The sequence below is a fragment of the Heterodontus francisci genome, unplaced genomic scaffold, assembly GCF_036365525.1.
Source record: "Heterodontus francisci isolate sHetFra1 unplaced genomic scaffold, sHetFra1.hap1 HAP1_SCAFFOLD_1636, whole genome shotgun sequence".
In the NCBI taxonomy this organism is placed as follows: domain Eukaryota; kingdom Metazoa; phylum Chordata; class Chondrichthyes; order Heterodontiformes; family Heterodontidae; genus Heterodontus; species Heterodontus francisci.
Genome location: NW_027140168.1, coordinates 1 through 18,153, shown reverse-complemented (window position 1 = coordinate 18,153; position 18,153 = coordinate 1). Strand labels below are relative to the sequence as shown.

At 59.3% G+C, this 18,153-nt stretch overlaps 1 protein-coding gene across 1 annotated transcript in view; it reads right to left on the bottom strand.

Annotated features, from left to right (window-relative positions):
• Positions 1-17,964, bottom strand: part of LOC137358997 (maestro heat-like repeat-containing protein family member 1) — a 58,142-nt gene extending 40,178 nt beyond the window's left edge. Inside the window, exon 1 of the mRNA XM_068025142.1 lies at positions 17,882-17,964. The gene's annotated coding sequence lies outside the window, so the exon portion shown is untranslated. The remainder of the gene's footprint in view (positions 1-17,881) is intronic.
• Positions 17,965-18,153: the final 189 nt, after the last annotated feature.

The window sequence follows — 18,153 nt, the reverse complement described above, 5'->3', positions numbered from 1 at the left end:
AGGGACCCGGGTTCAATTCTGGGTACTGCCTGTGTGGAGTTTGCAAGTTCTCCCTGCGTCTGCGTGGGTTTCCTCCGGGTGCTCCGGTTTCCTCCCACAGCAAAAGACTTGCAGGTTGATAGGTGAATTGGCCATTATAAATTGCCCCTAGTATAGGTAGGTGGTAGGGAAATATAGGGACAGGTGGGGATGTGGTAGGAATATGGAATTAGTGTAGGATTAGTATAATATGGGTGGTTGATGGTCGGCACAGACTCGGTGGGCCGAAGGGCCTGTTTCAGTGCTGTATCTCTAAACTAAACTGAACTACTCTGCCTCCACCACCTTTTGAGGAAGAGAATTCCAAAGACTCACGACCCGCAGAGAAAAAAAAATCTCATCTGTCTTAAATGGGCGACTCCTTATTTTTAAACAGTGACCCCTAGTTCCAGATTCTCCCACAAGGGGAAACATCCTTTCCATATCCACCCTGTCAAGACCCCTCAGAATCTGACTCAGCAGGTCTGGCAGCATCTGTGGAGAGAGAAGCAGAGCTAACGTTTCAGGTCAGTGACTTTCATTAGAACTGGCAAAGGTTAGAAATGTAATAGGAAGATATATCAGAAGCTTCCTTTTCCTCAACCGAGGATTCCCCCCACTGTGGTTGACAGGGCCCTCAACCATGTCCAGCCCATTTCCTGCACCTCTACCCTCACCCCTTCCCCTCCCTTCCAGAACCGCGACAGGGTTCCCTTTGTCCTCACTTTCCACCCCACCAGCCTCCACATCCAAAGGATCATCCTCCGCCATTTCCACCACATCCAGCGTGATGCCACTACCAAACGCAATTTCCCCTCCCTTCCCCCGTCAGCATTCCGAAGGGATCGTTCCCTCCGCGACATCCTGGTCCACTCCTCCATTACCCCCACCACCTCGTCCCCTTCCCACGGCACCTTCCCCTACAATCGCAGGAGGTGTAATACCTGTCCATTTACCTCCTCTCTCCTCACTATCCCAGGCCCCAAACACTCCTTTCAGGTGAAGCAGCGATTTACTTGTACTTCTTTCAATTTAGTATTTGCTGCTCACAATGTGGTCACCTCTACAATGGGGAGACCAAACGCAGACTGGGTGACCGCTTCGCGGAACACCTCCACTCAGTCCGCAAGCAGGACCCCGAGCTTCTGGTTGCTTGCCATTTCAACACTCCCCCCTCCTCTCACGCTCACATCTCTGTCCTGGGATTGCTGTAGTGTTCCAGTGAACATCAACGCAAGCTCGAGGAACAGCATCTCATTTACCAATTAGGCACACTACAGCCTGCCGGATTGAACATTGAGTTCAATAATTTCAGAGAATGACTGGCCTCCCTTTTTCATTTTTAGTTTTATTTTTTATTTTTATTTTATTTTATTTTGTTTCATCATTCAATTTTTACCATGTGCCTGCCCACCTTTTTTTTTCATGTTTGTGCTTTTGGCCAGGGCTGTTCATTATTCCGTCATTTAACACCCTCTCTGCCCTAATGCTTTGTCTTTCACCACACTATTCACACACCCTTTGCCTTTGCTTCATGACCTTCTGGTCAGTTATTCTCTGTGGCCTTCTGTCCTATCAAAACCTTCCCTTGTGTTATCTTCTGTCCCACCCCCACATTATTTGCTTAAAATCTATTACATTTCCAACCTTTGCTAGTTCTGATGAAAGGTCACTGACCTGAAACGTCAACTCTGCTTCTCTCTCCACAGATGCCGCCCGACCTGCTGAGTATTTCCAGCATTTTTTGTTTTTATTTCAGATTTCCAGCATCTGCAGTATTTTTCTTTTATTACCTTCAGCATCTTATATGGTTCAATGAAATCACCTCTTACTCTTCTAAACTCCAGCAGATACAAGCCTAGCCTGTCCAACCTTTCCTCATAAGACAACCCACCCATTCCAGGTATCAGTCTAGTAAACCTTCTTTGAACAGCTTCCAACGCATTTATATCCTTCCTTAAATAAGGAGACCAATACTGTACACAGCATAATACAGTGCAGAAGAGGCCCTTTGGCCCATCGAGTCTGCACCGATGCATTAAAGACACCTGACCTGTCTACCAAATCCCATTTGCCAGCACTTGGACCACAGCCTTGAATGTTATGACGTGCCAAGTGCTCATCCAGGTACTTTTTAAAAGGATGTGAGGCAACCTGCATCTACCACCCTCCCAGGCAGTGCATTCCAGACCGTCACCACCCTCTGGGTACAAAAGTTCTTCCTCAAACCCCCCTTAAACCTCCCGCCCCTCACCCTAAACTTGTGACCCCTCGTAACTGACCCTTCAACTCCCCTCGCGATAAACAATAACATTCTATTAGCTTTCCTAATTACGTGCTGTATACTATCCTTTGGCGATTCATGCACTAGGACACCCAGATCCCTCTGCATCTCAGAGTTCTGCAATCTCTCACCATTTATGCTTTTTTATTCTTCCTGCCAAAATGGACAATTTCACACTTTCCCACATTATACTCCATTTGCCAGGTCTTTGCCCACTCACTTAACCTATCTATATCCCTTTGTAGCCCCCTTGTGTCCTCTTCACAACTTGACTTTCCTACCTATCTTTGTGTCATCAGCAAATTTAGCAACCATACCTTCAGTCCCTTCATCCAAGTCATTTATATAAATTGTAAAAAGTTGAGGCCCCAGCACTGATCCCTGTGGCACACCACTCGTTACATCTTGCCAACCAGAAATGATCCATTTATTTTTACTCTGGGGCATAGATTTAAAGTGACTGGTAGAGAGATTAGAAGGGAAATGAGGGAAAATGTTTTCACCCAGAGTGTGGTGGGTGTCTGGAATTCACTGTAGGACCACAGACCAAATGCTGGAAGATGGGATTAGAATGGGTGGTTCGTTTTTCGGCCGGCACAGACATGATCGGCCACGTTGCCTCTTGCTGTGCTGTAAACTTTCTATGATTCTATGATCCTGTTAGCTAACCAATCTTCTATCCATGCCAATATGTTACCCCCTACACCATGCGCTTTTATTTTCCGCAATAACCTTTGATGTGGCACCTTATCAAATGCTTTCTGGAAATCTAAGTACAGTACATCCACCAGTTCCCCTTTATCCACAGCACATGTTACTTCTGCAAAGAACTCCAATAAATTGGTTAAACATGATTTCCCTTTCACAAAACCATGTTGACTCTGCCTGATTACCTTGACTTTTTCTACGTGCCCTGCTATAACGTCTTTAATAATAGCTAACATTTTCCCCAAGACAGATGTTAAGCTAACTGGCCTGTAGTTTCCTGCTTTCTGTCTCCCTTTTTGAATAAAGGAGTGACATTCACTATTTACCCATCTAATGGAATCTTAATTATTGCTAAACCTTTCTGACAAGCTCCCATTACTTCTTCCTTTATACTCCATCCTACAGTGTGGTTAATGTTAGGGGGCCTGTACACCACTCCCACAAGTAACTTCTTGTCTTTATCATTTCTCATGTCTATCCAAACTGCTTCTACATCCTGGTTTCTTGAATTTAGGCCATCCCGATTATGCTAACACCATCATTAATTGACAGAGCTACCCCTCCACCTTTTCCTAGCTTCTTGTCCTACATAAAATGTCATGTACCCATCAATATTCAGGTCCCAATCGATGCATTCCCCCCCCCCCCACTGCACACCTGCGTCTACTCTCTGCGTAGCCCGACACCCCCCTCCCTCCATCCACCCCCCTCACCCCCTCCCTCCATCCACCCCCCTCTCCCCCTCCCTCCATCTTCTCCCCCTCTCCCCCTCCCTCCACCCCCCCCTCTCCCCCTCCACCCCCCCCCTCCCCCTCCATCCATCTTCTCCCCCTCTCCCCCTCCATCCATCTCTCCCCCTCCCCCCTCCATCCATCTTCTCCCCCTCTCCCCCTCCATCCATCTCTCCCCCTCTCCCCCTCCATCCATCTCTCCCCCTCTCCCCCCATCCATCTTCTCCCCCTCTCCCCCTCCATCCATCTTCCCCCCCTCCCCCTCCATCCATCTTCTCCCCCTCTCCCCCCTCCATCCATCTTCTCCCCCTCTCCCCCTCCATCCATCTTCTCCCCCTCTCCCCCTCCATCCATCTTCTCCCCCTCTCCCCCTCCATCCATCTCTCCCCCTCTCCCCCTCCATCCATCTTCTCCCCCTCTCCCCTCCATCCATCTTCTCCCCCTCTCCCCCTCCATCCATCTTCTCCCCCCTCTCCCCCTCCATCCATCTTCTCCCCCTCCCCCCCTCCATCCATCTTCTCCCCCTCCCTCCCTCCACCCCCCTCTCCCCCCTCCATCCATCTTCTCTCCTCCCTCCCTCCATCCATCTTCTCCCCCTCCTCCCTCCACCCCCCTCTCCCCCTCCCTCCCCCTCCCTCCCCCCCACCCCCTCTCCCCCCCTCCACCTCCACCACCCCCCCTCCACCTCCTCCCCCCACAACCTCTACCTCTCCCTCTCCCTCTCCCCCCCTCCCTCCCCCCTCTACCTCTCCCTCTCCCCCCCTCCCTCCCCCTCCCCCCCCTCTACCTCTCCCTCTCCCTCCCCCCCCCCCCTCTACCTCTCCCTCTCCCTCTCCCTCCCCCCCTCTACCTCTCCCTCTCCCTCTCCCCCCCCTCCCCCACCTCTCCCTCTCCCTCTCCCCCCCCTCCCCCTCTACCTCTCCCTCTCCCCCCCTCCCTCCCCCCCTCTACCTCTCCCACTCCCCCTCCCCTCCCCCCCTCACCTCTCCCACTCCCCCTCCCCCCGCCTCTACCTCTCCCCCCCCTTCTACCTCTCCCCCCCCTCTACCCTCTCCCCCCCCCCCTCTACCTCTCCCTTTCCCCCTCTACCTCTCCCTTTCCCCCTCTACCTCTCCCTTTCCCCCTCTACCTCTCCCTTTCCCCCTCTACCTCTCCCTTTCCCCCTCTACCTCTCCCTTTCCCCCTCTACCTCTCCCTTTCCCCCTCTACCTCTCCCTTTCCCCCTCTACCTCTCCCTTTCCCCCTCTACCTCTCCCTTCCCCTTCACCCCCCTCCTCCCCTCTATCTCTCCCTTCACCCCCCCCCTCCCCTCCCCTCTATCTCTCCCTTCACCCCCCCCCTCCCCTCCCCTCTATCTCCCCTTCACCCCCCCCCCTCCCCTCCCCTCTATCTCTCCCTTCACCCCCCCCCCTCCCCTCCCCTCTATCTCTCCCTTCACCCCCCCCTCCCCTCCCCTCTATCTCTCCCTTCACCCCCCCCTCCCCTCCCCTCTATCTCTCCCTTCACCCCCCCCTCCCCTCCCCTCTACCTCTCCCTTTCCCCCTCCCCCCTCAACCTCTCCCTTCCCCCTCCCCTCCCCCCTCCCCTCTATCTCTCCCTTCCCCCTCCCCCCCCTCCCCTCCCTCTATCTCTCCCTTTCCCCCTCCCCCCTCTATCTCTCCCTTCCCCCTCCCCCCCTCCCCTCCCTCTATCTCTCCCTTTCCCCCTCCCCCCCTCCCCTCCCTCTATCTCTCCCTTTCCCCCTCCCCCCCTCCCCTCCCTCTATCTCTCCCTTCCCCCTCCCCCCCTCCCCTCCCTCTATCTCTCCCTTTCCCCCTCCCCCCCTCCCCTCCCTCTATCTCTCCCTTTCCCCCCTCCCCCCCTCCCCTCCCTCTATCTCTCCCTTTCCCCCTCCCCCCCTCCCCTCCCTCTATCTCTCCCCTTTCCCCCTCCCCCCCTCCCCTCCCTCTATCTCTCCCTTTCCCTCCCCTCCCTCTATCTCTCCCTTTCCCCCCACTCCCTCTATCTCTCCCTTTCCCCTCCCCCCCTCTACCACTCCCTTCACCCCCCCCACCCCACCCCTCTATCTCTCCCTCACACCCCCCCCTCACCCTCCTCTATCTCTCCCTTCACCCCCCCCTCCCCTCCCCTCTATCTCTCCCTTCACCCCCCCCCCTCCCCTCCCCTCTATCTCTCCCTTCACCCCCCCCCCTCCCCTCCCCTCTATCTCACCCTTCACCCCCCCCCCACCCCACCCCCTCTATCACTCCCTTCACCCCCCCCCCTCCCCACCCCTCTATCTCTCCCTTCACCCCCCCCCTCCCCCTCCCCTCTATCTCTCCCTTCACCCCCCCCCACCCCTCCCCTCTATCTCTCCCTTCCCCCCCCCACCCCTCCCCTCTATCTCTCCCTTCCCCCCCCCTCCCCTCCCCACTATCACTCCCTTCACCCCCCCCACCCCCCTCCACTCCCTCCCTCAACCACACCCTCACCCCCCTCCTCTCCCTCCCTCAATCTCTCCCTTCCTCCTCACCCTCCCTCTATCACCCCTTCCACCACTCCTCCCTCTATCACTCCCTTTCCACCTCACCCACCCACAACACTCCATCCACCCTCCCCCTCTACTCTCCCTTCCTCCTCTCCCTCCCTCTATCTCTCCCTTTCCTCCTCTCCTCCCTCTATCTCTCCCTTTCCTCCTCTCCCTCCCTCTATCTCTCCCTTCCTCCTCTCCCTCCCTCTATCTCTCCCTTTCCTCCTCTCCCTCCCTCTATCTCTCCCTTTCCTCCTCTCCCTCCCTCTATCTCTCCTTCCTCCTCTCCCTCCCTCTATCTCTCCCTTTCCTCCTCTCCCTCCCTCTATCTCTCCCTTCCTCCTCTCCCTCCCTCTATCTCTCCCTTTCCTCCTCTCCCTCCCTCTATCTCTCCCTTCCTCCTCTCCCTCCCTCTACTCTCCCTTTCCTCCTCTCCCTCCCTCTATCTCTCCCTTCCTCCTCTCCCTCCCTCTATCTCACCCTTTCCTCCTCTCCCTCCCTCCTCTCCCTCCCTCTATCTCTCCCTTTCCTCCTCTCCCTCCCTCTCCTCCTCTCCCTCCCTCTATCTCTCCCTCTCCTCCTCTCCCTCCCTCTCCCTCCTCTCCCTTTCCTCCTCTCCCTCCCTCTATCTCTCCCTTTCCTCCTCTCCCTCCCTCTATCTCTCCCTTTCCTCCTCTCCCTCCCTCTCCTCCTCTCCCTCCCTCTATCTCTCCCTTCCTCCTCTCCCTCCCTCTCCTCCTCTCCCTCCCTCTATCTCTCCCTCTCCTCCTCTCCCTCCCTCTATCTCTCCCTTTCCTCCTCTCCCTCCCTCTATCTCTCCCTTTCCTCCTCTCCCTCCCTCTCCTCCTCTCCCTCCCTCTATCTCTCCCTTTCCTCCTCTCCCTCCCTCTCCTCCTCTCCCTCCCTCTATCTCTCCCTTTCCTCCTCTCCCTCCCTCTATCTCTCCCTTTCCTCCTCTCCCTCCCTCTATCTCTCCCTTCCTCCTCTCCCTCCTCTCCTCCTCTCCCTCCCTCTATCTCTCCCTTTCCCTCCTCTCCCTCCCTCTCCTCCTCTCCCTCCCTCATCTCTCCCTCTCTCCCTCCCCCTCTCCTCTCCCTCCCTCTATCTCTCCCTCTCCTCCTCTCCCTCCCTCTATCTCTCCCTCTCCTCCTCTCCCTCCCTCTATCTCTCCCTTTCCTCCTCTCCCTCCCTCTATCTCTCCCTTTCCTCCTCTCCCTCCCTCTATCTCCCTTTCCTCCTCTCCCTCCCTCTATCTCTCCCTTTCCTCCTCTCCCTCCCTCTATCTCTCCCTTCCTCCTCTCCCTCCCTCTATCTCTCCCTTTCCTCCTCTCCCTCCCTCTATCTCTCCCTTTCCTCCTCTCCCTCCATCTCTCCCTTTCCTCCTCTCCCTCCCTCTATCTCTCCCTTTCCTCCTCTCCCTCCCTCTATCTCTCCCTTTCCTCCTCTCCCTCCCTCTATCTCTCCCTTTCCTCCTCTCCCTCCCTCTCCTCCTCTCCCTCCCTCTATCTGTCCCTCTCCTCCTCTCCCTCCCTCTATCTCTCCCTCTCCTCCTCTCCCTCCCTCTATCTCTCCCTTTCCTCCTCTCCCTCCCTCTATCTCTCCTTTCCTCCTCTCCCTCCCTCTATCTCTCCCTTTCCTCCTCTCCCTCCCTCTATCTCTCCCTTTCCTCCTCTCCCTCCTCTATCTCTCCCTTTCCTCCTCTCCCTCCCTCTATCTCTCCCTTTCCTCCTCTCCCTCCCTCTATCTCTCCCTTTCCTCCTCTCCCTCCCTCTATCTCTCCCTTTCCTCCTCTCCCTCCCTCCTCTCCCTCCCTCTATCTCTCCCTTTCCTCCTCTCCCTCCCTCCTCTCCCTCCCTCTATCTCTCCCTTTCCTCCTCTCCCTCCCTCCTCTCCCTCCCTCTATCTCTCCCTTTCCTCCTCTCCCTCCCTCTATCTCTCCCTTTCCTCCTCTCCCTCCTCCTCCCTCCCTCTATCTCTCCCTTCCCTCCTCTCCCTCCCTCTATCTCTCCCTTTCCTCCTCTCCTCCCTCTATCTCTCCCTTTCCTCCTCTCCCTCCCTCTATCTCTCCCTTTCCTCCTCTCCCTCCCTCTATCTCTCCCTTTTCCCCCGCTCCCTCCCTCCACCCCTCCCTCTTCCCCCGCTCCCTCCCTCCACCCCTCCCTCTTCCCCCGCTCCCTCCCTCCACCCCTCCCTCTTCCCCCGCTCCCTCCCTCCCTCTTCCCCGCTCCCTCCCTCCCTCTTCCCCGCTCCCTCCCTCCCTCTTCCCCGCTCCCTCCCTCCCTCCCTCTTCCCCGCTCCCTCCCTCCCTCCCTCTTCCCCCGCTCCCTCCCTCCCTCCCTCTTCCCCCCTCCCTCCCTCCCTCTTCCCCTTCCCCCTCTCCCTCCCTCTTCCCCTTCCCCCTCTCCCTCCCCCCTCCTCTCCCTCCCCCTCCTCTCCCTCCCCCTCCTCTCCCTCCCTCCCCCCTCTCCCTCCCTCCCCCCTCTCCCTCCCTCCCCCCTCTCCCTCCCTCCCCCCCTCTCCCTCCCTCCCCCCTCTCCCTCCCTCCCCCCTCTCCCTCCCTCCCCCCTCCCTCCCCCCTCTCCCTCCCTCCCTCCCCTCCCTCCCTCCCTTCTCCCTCCCTCCCTCCACCTCTCCCTCCTCCCCCCACCTCTCCCTCCTCCCCCCACCTCTCCCTCCTCCCCCCACCTCTCCCTCCCTCCCCCACCTCTCCCTCCCTCCCCCACCTCTCCCTCCCTCCCCCACCTCTCCCTCCCTCCCCCACCTCTCCCTCCCTCCCCCACCTCTCCCTCCCTCCCCCACCTCTCCCTCCCTCCCCCACCTCTCCCTCCCTCCCCCACCTCTCCCTCCCTCCCCCACCTCTCCCTCCCTCCCCCACCTCTCCCTCCCTCCCCCACCTCTCCCTCCCTCCCCCACCTCTCCCTCCCTCCCCCACCTCTCCCTCCCTCCCCCACCTCTCCCTCCCTCCCCCACCTCTCCCTCCCGCCACCCCTCCCTCCCGCCACCCCTCCCTCTTCCACCTCTCCCTCTTCCACCTCTCCCTCTTCCACCTCTCCCTCTTCCACCTCTCCCTCTTCCACCTCTCCCTCTTCCACCTCTCCCTCTTCCACCTCTCCCTCTTCCACCTCTCCCTCTTCCACCTCTCCCTCTTCCACCTCTCCCTCTTCCACCTCTCCCTCTTCCACCTCTCCCTCTTCCACCTCTCCCTCTTCCACCTCTCCCTCTTCCACCTCTCCCTCTTCCACCTCTCCCTCTTCCACCTCTCCCTCTACCACCTCTCCCTCTACCACCTCTCCCTCTACCACCTCTCCTCCCGCTACCTCTCCCTCTACCACCTCTCCCTCCCGCTACCTCTCCCTCTACCACCTCTCCCTCCCGCTACCTCTCCCTCTACCACCTCTCCCTCCCGCTACCTCTCCCTCTACCACCTCTCCCTCCCGCTACCTCTCCCTCTACCACCTCTCCCTCCCGCTACCTCTCCCTCTACCACCTCTCCCTCCCGCTACCTCTCCCTCTACCACCTCTCCCTCCCGCTACCTCTCCCTCTACCACCTCTCCCTCCCGCTACCTCTCCCTCTACCACCTCTCCCTCCCGCTACCTCTCCCTCTACCACCTCTCCCTCCCGCTACCTCTCCCTCTACCACCTCTCCTCCCGCTACCTCTCCCTCTACCACCTCTCCCTCCCGCTACCTCTCCCTCTACCACCTCTCCCTCCCGCTACCTCTCCCTCTACCACCTCTCCCTCCCGCTACCTCTCCCTCTACCACCTCTCCCTCCCGCTACCTCTCCCTCTACCACCTCTCCCTCCCGCTACCTCTCCCTCTACCACCTCTCCCTCCCGCTACCTCTCCCTCTACCACCTCTCCCTCCCGCTACCTCTCCCTCTACCACCTCTCCCTCCCGCTACCTCTCCCTCTACCACCTCTCCCTCCCGCTACCTCTCCCTCTACCACCTCTCCCTCCCGCTACCTCTCCCTCTACCACCTCTCCCTCCCGCTACCTCTCCCTCTACCACCTCTCCCTCCCGCTACCTCTCCCTCTACCACCTCTCCCTCCCGCTACCTCTCCCTCTACCACCTCTCCCTCCCGCTACCTCTCCCTCTACCACCTCTCCCTCCCGCTACCTCTCCCTCTACCACCTCTCCCTCCCGCTACCTCTCCCTCTACCACCTCTCCCTCCCGCTACCTCTCCCTCTACCACCTCTCCCTCCCGCTACCTCTCCCTCTACCACCTCTCCCTCCCGCTACCTCTCCCTCTACCACCTCTCCCTCCCGCTACCTCTCCCTCTACCACCTCTCCCTCCGCTACCTCTCCCTCTACCACCTCTCCCTCCGCTACCTCTCCCTCTACCACCTCTCCCTCCCGCTACCTCTCCCTCTACCACCTCTCCCTCCCGCTACCTCTCCCTCTACCACCTCTCCCTCCCGCTACCTCTCCCTCTACCACCTCTCCCTCCCGCTACCTCTCCCTCTACCACCTCTCCCTCCCGCTACCTCTCCCTCTACCACCTCTCCCTCCCGCTACCTCTCCCTCTACCACCTCTCCCTCCCGCTACCTCTCCCTCTACCACCTCTCCCTCCCGCTACCTCTCCCTCTACCACCTCTCCCTCTACCACCTCTCCCTCCCGCTACCTCTCCCTCTACCACCTCTCCCTCCCGCTACCTCTCCCTCTACCACCTCTCCCTCCCGCTACCTCTCCCTCTACCACCTCTCCCTCTACACCTCTCCCTCCCGCTACCTCTCCCTCTACCACCTCTCCCTCCCGCTACCTCTCCCTCTACCACCTCTCCCTCCCGCTACCTCTCCCTCTACCACCTCTCCCTCCCGCTACCTCTCCCTCTACCACCTCTCCCTCCCGCTACCTCTCCCTCTACCACCTCTCCCTCCCGCTACCTCTCCCTCTACCACCTCTCCCTCCCGCTACCTCTCCCTCTACCACCTCTCCCTCCCGCTACCTCTCCCTCTACCACCTCTCCCTCCCGCTACCTCTCCCTCTACCACCTCTCCCCTCCCGCTACCTCTCCCTCTACCACCTCTCCCTCCCGCTACCTCTCCCTCTACCACCTCTCCCTCCCGCTACCTCTCCCTCTACCACCTCTCCCTCCCGCTACCTCTCCCTCTACCACCTCTCCCTCCCGCTACCTCTCCCTCTACCACCTCTCCCTCTACCACCTCTCCCTCCCGCTACCTCTCCCTTACCACCTCTCCCTTCCACCTCTCCCTCCCTCTACCTCTCCCTTACCCTCTCTCCCTCTACCACCTCTCCCTCCCGCTACCTCTCCCTTTACCACCTCTCCCTCCCGCTACCTCTCCCTCTTACCACCTCTCCCTCCCGCTACCTCTCCCTCTCCCTCCGCTACCTCTCCCTCTACCACCTCTCCGCTACCTCTCCCTTACCTCTCCCTCCCGCTACCTCTCCCTTTACCACCTCTCCCTCCCGCTACCTCTCCCTTACCACCTCTCCCGCTACCTCTCCCTTTACCACCTCTCCCTCCCGCTACCTCTCCCTTTACCACCTCTCCTCCCGCTACCTCTCCTTACCACCTCTCCCTCCCGCTACCTCTCCCTTTACCACCTCTCCCTCCCGCTACCTCTCCCTTTACCACCTCTCCCTCCCGCTACCTCTCCCTTTACCACCTCTCCCTCCCGCTACCTCTCCCTTTACCACCTCTCCCTCCCGCTACCTCTCCCTTTACCACCTCTCCCTCCCGCTACCTCTCCCTTTACCACCTCTCCCTCCCGCTACCTCTCCCTTTACCACCTCTCCCTCCCGCTACCTCTCCCTTTACCACCTCTCCCTCCCGCTACCTCTCCCTTTACCACCTCTCCCTCCCGCTACCTCTCCCTTTACCACCTCTCCCTCCCGCTACCTCTCCCTTTACCACCTCTCCCTCCCGCTACCTCTCCCTTTACCACCTCTCCCTCCCGCTACCTCTCCCTTTACCACCTCTCCCTCCCGCTACCTCTCCCTTTACCACCTCTCCCTCCCGCTACCTCTCCCTTTACCACCTCTCCCTCCCGCTACCTCTCCCTTTACCACCTCTCCCTCCCGCTACCTCTCCCTTTACCACCTCTCCCTCCCGCTACCTCTCCCTTTACCACCTCTCCCTCCCGCTACCTCTCCCTTTACCACCTCTCCCTCCCGCTACCTCTCCCTTTACCACCTCTCCCTCCCGCTACCTCTCCCTTTACCACCTCTCCCTCCCGCTACCTCTCCCTTTACCACCTCTCCCTCCCGCTACCTCTCCCTTTACCACCTCTCCCTCCCGCTACCTCTCCCTTTACCACCTCTCCCTCCCGCTACCTCTCCCTTTACCACCTCTCCCTCCCGCTACCTCTCCCTTTACCACCTCTCCCTCCCGCTACCTCTCCCTTTACCACCTCTCCCTCCCCGCTACCTCTCCCTTTACCACCTCTCCCTCCCGCTACCTCTCCCTTTACCACCTCTCCCTCCCGCTACCTCTCCCTTTACCACCTCTCCCTCCCGCTACCTCTCCCTTTACCACCTCTCCCTCCCGCTACCTCTCCCTTTACCACCTCTCCCTCCCGCTACCTCTCCCTTTACCACCTCTCCCTCCCGCTACCTCTCCCTTTACCACCTCTCCCTCCCGCTACCTCTCCCTTTACCACCTCTCCCTCCCGCTACCTCTCCCTTTACCACCTCTCCCTCCCGCTACCTCTCCCTTTACCACCTCTCCTCCCGCTACCTCTCCCTTTACCACCTCTCCCTCCCGCTACCTCTCCCTTTACCACCTCTCCCTCCCGCTACCTCTCCCTTTACCACCTCTCCCTCCCGCTACCTCTCCCTTTACCACCTCTCCCTCCCGCTACCTCTCCCTTTACCACCTCTCCCTCCCGCTACCTCTCCCTTTACCACCTCTCCCTCCCGCTACCTCTCCCTTTACCACCTCTCCCTCCCGCTACCTCTCCCTTTACCACCTCTCCCTCCCGCTACCTCTCCCTTTACCACCTCTCCCTCCCGCTACCTCTCCCTTTACCACCTCTCCCTCCCGCTACCTCTCCCTTTACCACCTCTCCCTCCCGCTACCTCTCCCTTTACCACCTCTCCCTCCCGCTACCTCTCCCTTTACCACCTCTCCCTCCCGCTACCTCTCCCTTTACCACCTCTCCCTCCCGCTACCTCTCCCTTTACCACCTCTCCCTCCCGCTACCTCTCCCTTTACCACCTCTCCCTCCCGCTACCTCTCCCTTTACCACCTCTCCCTCCCGCTACCTCTCCCTTTACCACCTCTCCCTCCCGCTACCTCTCCCTTTACCACCTCTCCCTCCGCTACCTCTCCCTTTACCACCTCTCCCTCCCGCTACCTCTCCCTTTACCACCTCTCCCTCCCGCTACCTCTCCCTTTACCACCTCTCCCTCCCGCTACCTCTCCCTTTACCACCTCTCCCTCCCGCTACCTCTCCCTTTACCACCTCTCCCTCCCGCTACCTCTCCCTTTACCACCTCTCCCTCCCGCTACCTCTCCCTTTACCACCTCTCCCTCCCGCTACCTCTCCCTTTACCACCTCTCCCTCCCGCTACCTCTCCCTTTACCACCTCTCCCTCCCGCTACCTCTCCCTTTACCACCTCTCCCTCCCGCTACCTCTCCCTTTACCACCTCTCCCTCCCGCTACCTCTCCCTTTACCACCTCTCCCTCCCGCTACCTCTCCCTTTACCACCTCTCCCTCCCGCTACCTCTCCCTTTACCACCTCTCCCTCCCGCTACCTCTCCCTTTACCACCTCTCCCTCCCGCTACCTCTCCCTTTACCACCTCTCCCTCCCGCTACCTCTCCCTTTACCACCTCTCCCTCCCGCTACCTCTCCCTTTACCACCTCTCCCTCCCGCTACCTCTCCCTTTACCACCTCTCCCTCCCGCTACCTCTCCCTTTACCACCTCTCCCTCCCGCTACCTCTCCCTTTACCACCTCTCCCTCCCGCTACCTCTCCCTTTACCACCTCTCCCTCCCGCTACCTCTCCCTTTACCACCTCTCCCTCCCGCTACCTCTCCCTTTACCACCTCTCCCTCCCGCTACCTCTCCCTTTACCACCTCTCCCTCCCGCTACCTCTCCCTTTACCACCTCTCCCTCCCGCTACCTCTCCCTTTACCACCTCTCCCTCCGCTACCTCTCCCTTACCACCTCTCCCTCCCGCTACCTCTCCTTTACCACCTCTCCCTCCCGCTACCTCTCCCTTTACCACCTCTCCCTCCCGCTACCTCTCCCTTTACCACCTCTCCCTCCCGCTACCTCTCCCTTTACCACCTCTCCCTCCCGCTACCTCTCCCTTTACCACCTCTCCCTCCCGCTACCTCTCCCTTTACCACCTCTCCCTCCCGCTACCTCTCCCTTTACCACCTCTCCCTCCCGCTACCTCTCCCTTTACCACCTCTCCCTCCCGCTACCTCTCCCTTTACCACCTCTCCCTCCCGCTACCTCTCCCTTTACCACCTCTCCCTCCGCTACCTCTCCCTTTACCACCTCTCCCTCCCGCTACCTCTCCCTTTACCACCTCTCCCTCCCGCTACCTCTCCCTTTACCACCTCTCCCTCCCGCTACCTCTCCCTTTACCACCTCTCCCTCCCGCTACCTCTCCCTTTACACCTCTCCCTCCCGCTACCTCTCCCTTTACCACCTCTCCCTCCCGCTACCTCTCCCTTTACCACCTCTCCCTCCCGCTACCTCTCCCTTTACCACCTCTCCCTCCCGCTACCTCTCCCTTTACCACCTCTCCCTCCCGCTACCTCTCCCTTTACCACCTCTCCCTCCCGCTACCTCTCCCTTTACCACCTCTCCCTCCCGCTACCTCTCCCTTTACCACCTCTCCCTCCCGCTACCTCTCCCTTTACCACCTCTCCCTCCCGCTACCTCTCCCTTTACCACCTCTCCCTCCCGCTACCTCTCCCTTTACCACCTCTCCCTCCCGCTACCTCTCCTTTACCACCTCTCCCTCCCGCTACCTCTCCCTTTACCACCTCTCCCTCCCGCTACCTCTCCCTTTACCACCTCTCCCTCCCGCTACCTCTCCCTTTACCACCTCTCCCTCCCGCTACCTCTCCCTTTACCACCTCTCCCTCCCGCTACCTCTCCCTTTACCACCTCTCCCTCCCGCTACCTCTCCCTTTACCACCTCTCCCTCCCGCTACCTCTCCCTTTACCACCTCTCCCTCCCGCTACCTCTCCCTTTACCACCTCTCCCTCCCGCTACCTCTCCCTTTACCACCTCTCCCTCCCGCTACCTCTCCCTTTACCACCTCTCCCTCCCGCTACCTCTCCCTTTACCACCTCTCCCTCCCGCTACCTCTCCCTTTACCACCTCTCCCTCCCGCTACCTCTCCCTTTACCACCTCTCCCTCCCGCTACCTCTCCCTTTACCACCTCTCCCTCCCGCTACCTCTCCCTTTACCACCTCTCCCTCCCGCTACCTCTCCCTTTACCACCTCTCCCTCCCGCTACCTCTCCCTTTACCACCTCTCCCTCCCGCTACCTCTCCCTTTACCACCTCTCCCTCCCGCTACCTCTCCCTTTACCACCTCTCCCTCCCGCTACCTCTCCCTTTACCACCTCTCCCTCCCGCTACCTCTCCCTTTACCACCTCTCCCTCCCGCTACCTCTCCCTTTACCACCTCTCCCTCCCGCTACCTCTCCCTTTACCACCTCTCCCTCCCGCTACCTCTCCCTTTACCACCTCTCCCTCCCGCTACCTCTCCCTTTACCACCTCTCCCTCCCGCTACCTCTCCCTTTACCACCTCTCCCTCCCGCTACCTCTCCCTTTACCACCTCTCCCTCCCGCTACCTCTCCCTTTACCACCTCTCCCTCCCGCTACCTCTCCCTTTACCACCTCTCCCTCCCGCTACCTCTCCCTTTACCACCTCTCCCTCCCGCTACCTCTCCCTTTACCACCTCTCCCTCCCGCTACCTCTCCCTTTACCACCTCTCCCTCCCGCTACCTCTCCCTTTACCACCTCTCCCTCCCGCTACCTCTCCCTTTACCACCTCTCCCTCCCGCTACCTCTCCCTTTACCACCTCTCCCTCCCGCTACCTCTCCCTTTACCACCTCTCCCTCCCGCTACCTCTCCCTTTACCACCTCTCCCTCCGCTACCTCTCCCTTTACCACCTCTCCCTCCCGCTACCTCTCCCTTTACCACCTCTCCCTCCCGCTACCTCTCCCTTTACCACCTCTCCCTCCCGCTACCTCTCCCTTTACCACCTCTCCCTCCCGCTACCTCTCCCTTTACCACCTCTCCCTCCCGCTACCTCTCCCTTTACCACCTCTCCCTCCCGCTACCTCTCCCTTTACCACCTCTCCCTCCCGCTACCTCTCCCTTTACCACCTCTCCCTCCCGCTACCTCTCCCTTTACCACCTCTCCCTCCCGCTACCTCTCCCTTTACCACCTCTCCCTCCCGCTACCTCTCCCTTTACCACCTCTCCCTCCCGCTACCTCTCCCTTTACCACCTCTCCCTCCCGCTATCTCTCCCTTTACCACCTCTCCCTCCCGCTATCTCTCCCTTTACCACCTCTCCCTCCCGCTATCTCTCCCTTTACCACCTCTCCCTCCCGCTATCTCTCCCTTTACCACCTCTCCCTCCCGCTATCTCTCCCTTTACCACCTCTCCCTCCCGCTATCTCTCCCTTTACCACCTCTCCCTCCCGCTATCTCTCCCTTTACCACCTCTCCCTCCCGCTATCTCTCCCTTTACCACCTCTCCCTCCCGCTATCTCTCCCTTTACCACCTCTCCCTCCCGCTATCTCTCCCTTTACCACCTCTCCCTCCCGCTATCTCTCCCTTTACCACCTCTCCCTCCCGCTATCTCTCCCTTTACCACCTCTCCCTCCCGCTATCTCTCCCTTTACCACCTCTCCCTCCCGCTATCTCTCCCTTTACCACCTCTCCCTCCCGCTATCTCTCCCTTTACCACCTCTCCCTCCCGCTATCTCTCCCTTTACCACCTCTCCCTCCCGCTATCTCTCCCTTTACCACCTCTCCCTCCCGCTATCTCTCCCTTTACCACCTCTCCCTCCCGCTATCTCTCCCTTTACCACCTCTCCCTCCCGCTATCTCTCCCTTTACCACCTCTCCCTCCCGCTATCTCTCCCTTTACCACCTCTCCCTCCCGCTATCTCTCCCTTTACCACCTCTCCCTCCCGCTATCTCTCCCTTTACCACCTCTCCCTCCCGCTATCTCTCCCTTTACCACCTCTCCCTCCCGCTATCTCTCCCTTTACCACCTCTCCCTCCCTCTATCTCTCCCTTTACCACCTCTCCCTCCCTCTATCTCTCCCTTTACCACCTCTCCCTCCCTCTATCTCTCCCTTTACCACCTCTCCCTCCCTCTATCTCTCCCTTTACCACCTCTCCCTCCCTCTATCTCTCCCTTTACCACCTCTCTCCCTCCCTCTATCTCTCCCTTTACCACCTCTCCCTCCCTCTATCTCTCCCTTTACCACCTCTCCCTCCCTCTATCTCTCCCTTCCTCTATCTCTCCCTTCCTCTATCTCTCCCTTCCTCTATCTCTCCCTTTTCCCCCTCTCCCTCTATCTCTCCCTTTTCCCCCTCTCCCTCTATCTCTCCCTTTTCCCCCTCTCCCTCTGTCTCTCCCTCTATGTGTCTTTGCCTCACCTGAAGCTCCAGGTTTCTTCACTTCTTGTTTGGTCACAAGCGCCCACTGAACAGGATCACGTGAGTCTGTGATCACGTGTTGGTCACGAGGTATCGGCCCAACCCGCGGTCCGGAGTATGCGCATGCTCCGTTCCCACTCCGTGATCATTTGAACGGGAAGACGCCATCTTTAATACAGGCAACCGGACGCTGAGTGTGGCGCCACCTGGCGGCTGTGTGAGGCAAGTCGTGTGTCAGCCTCCATCCTCACTCCTTCTCTCCATCCTCACCT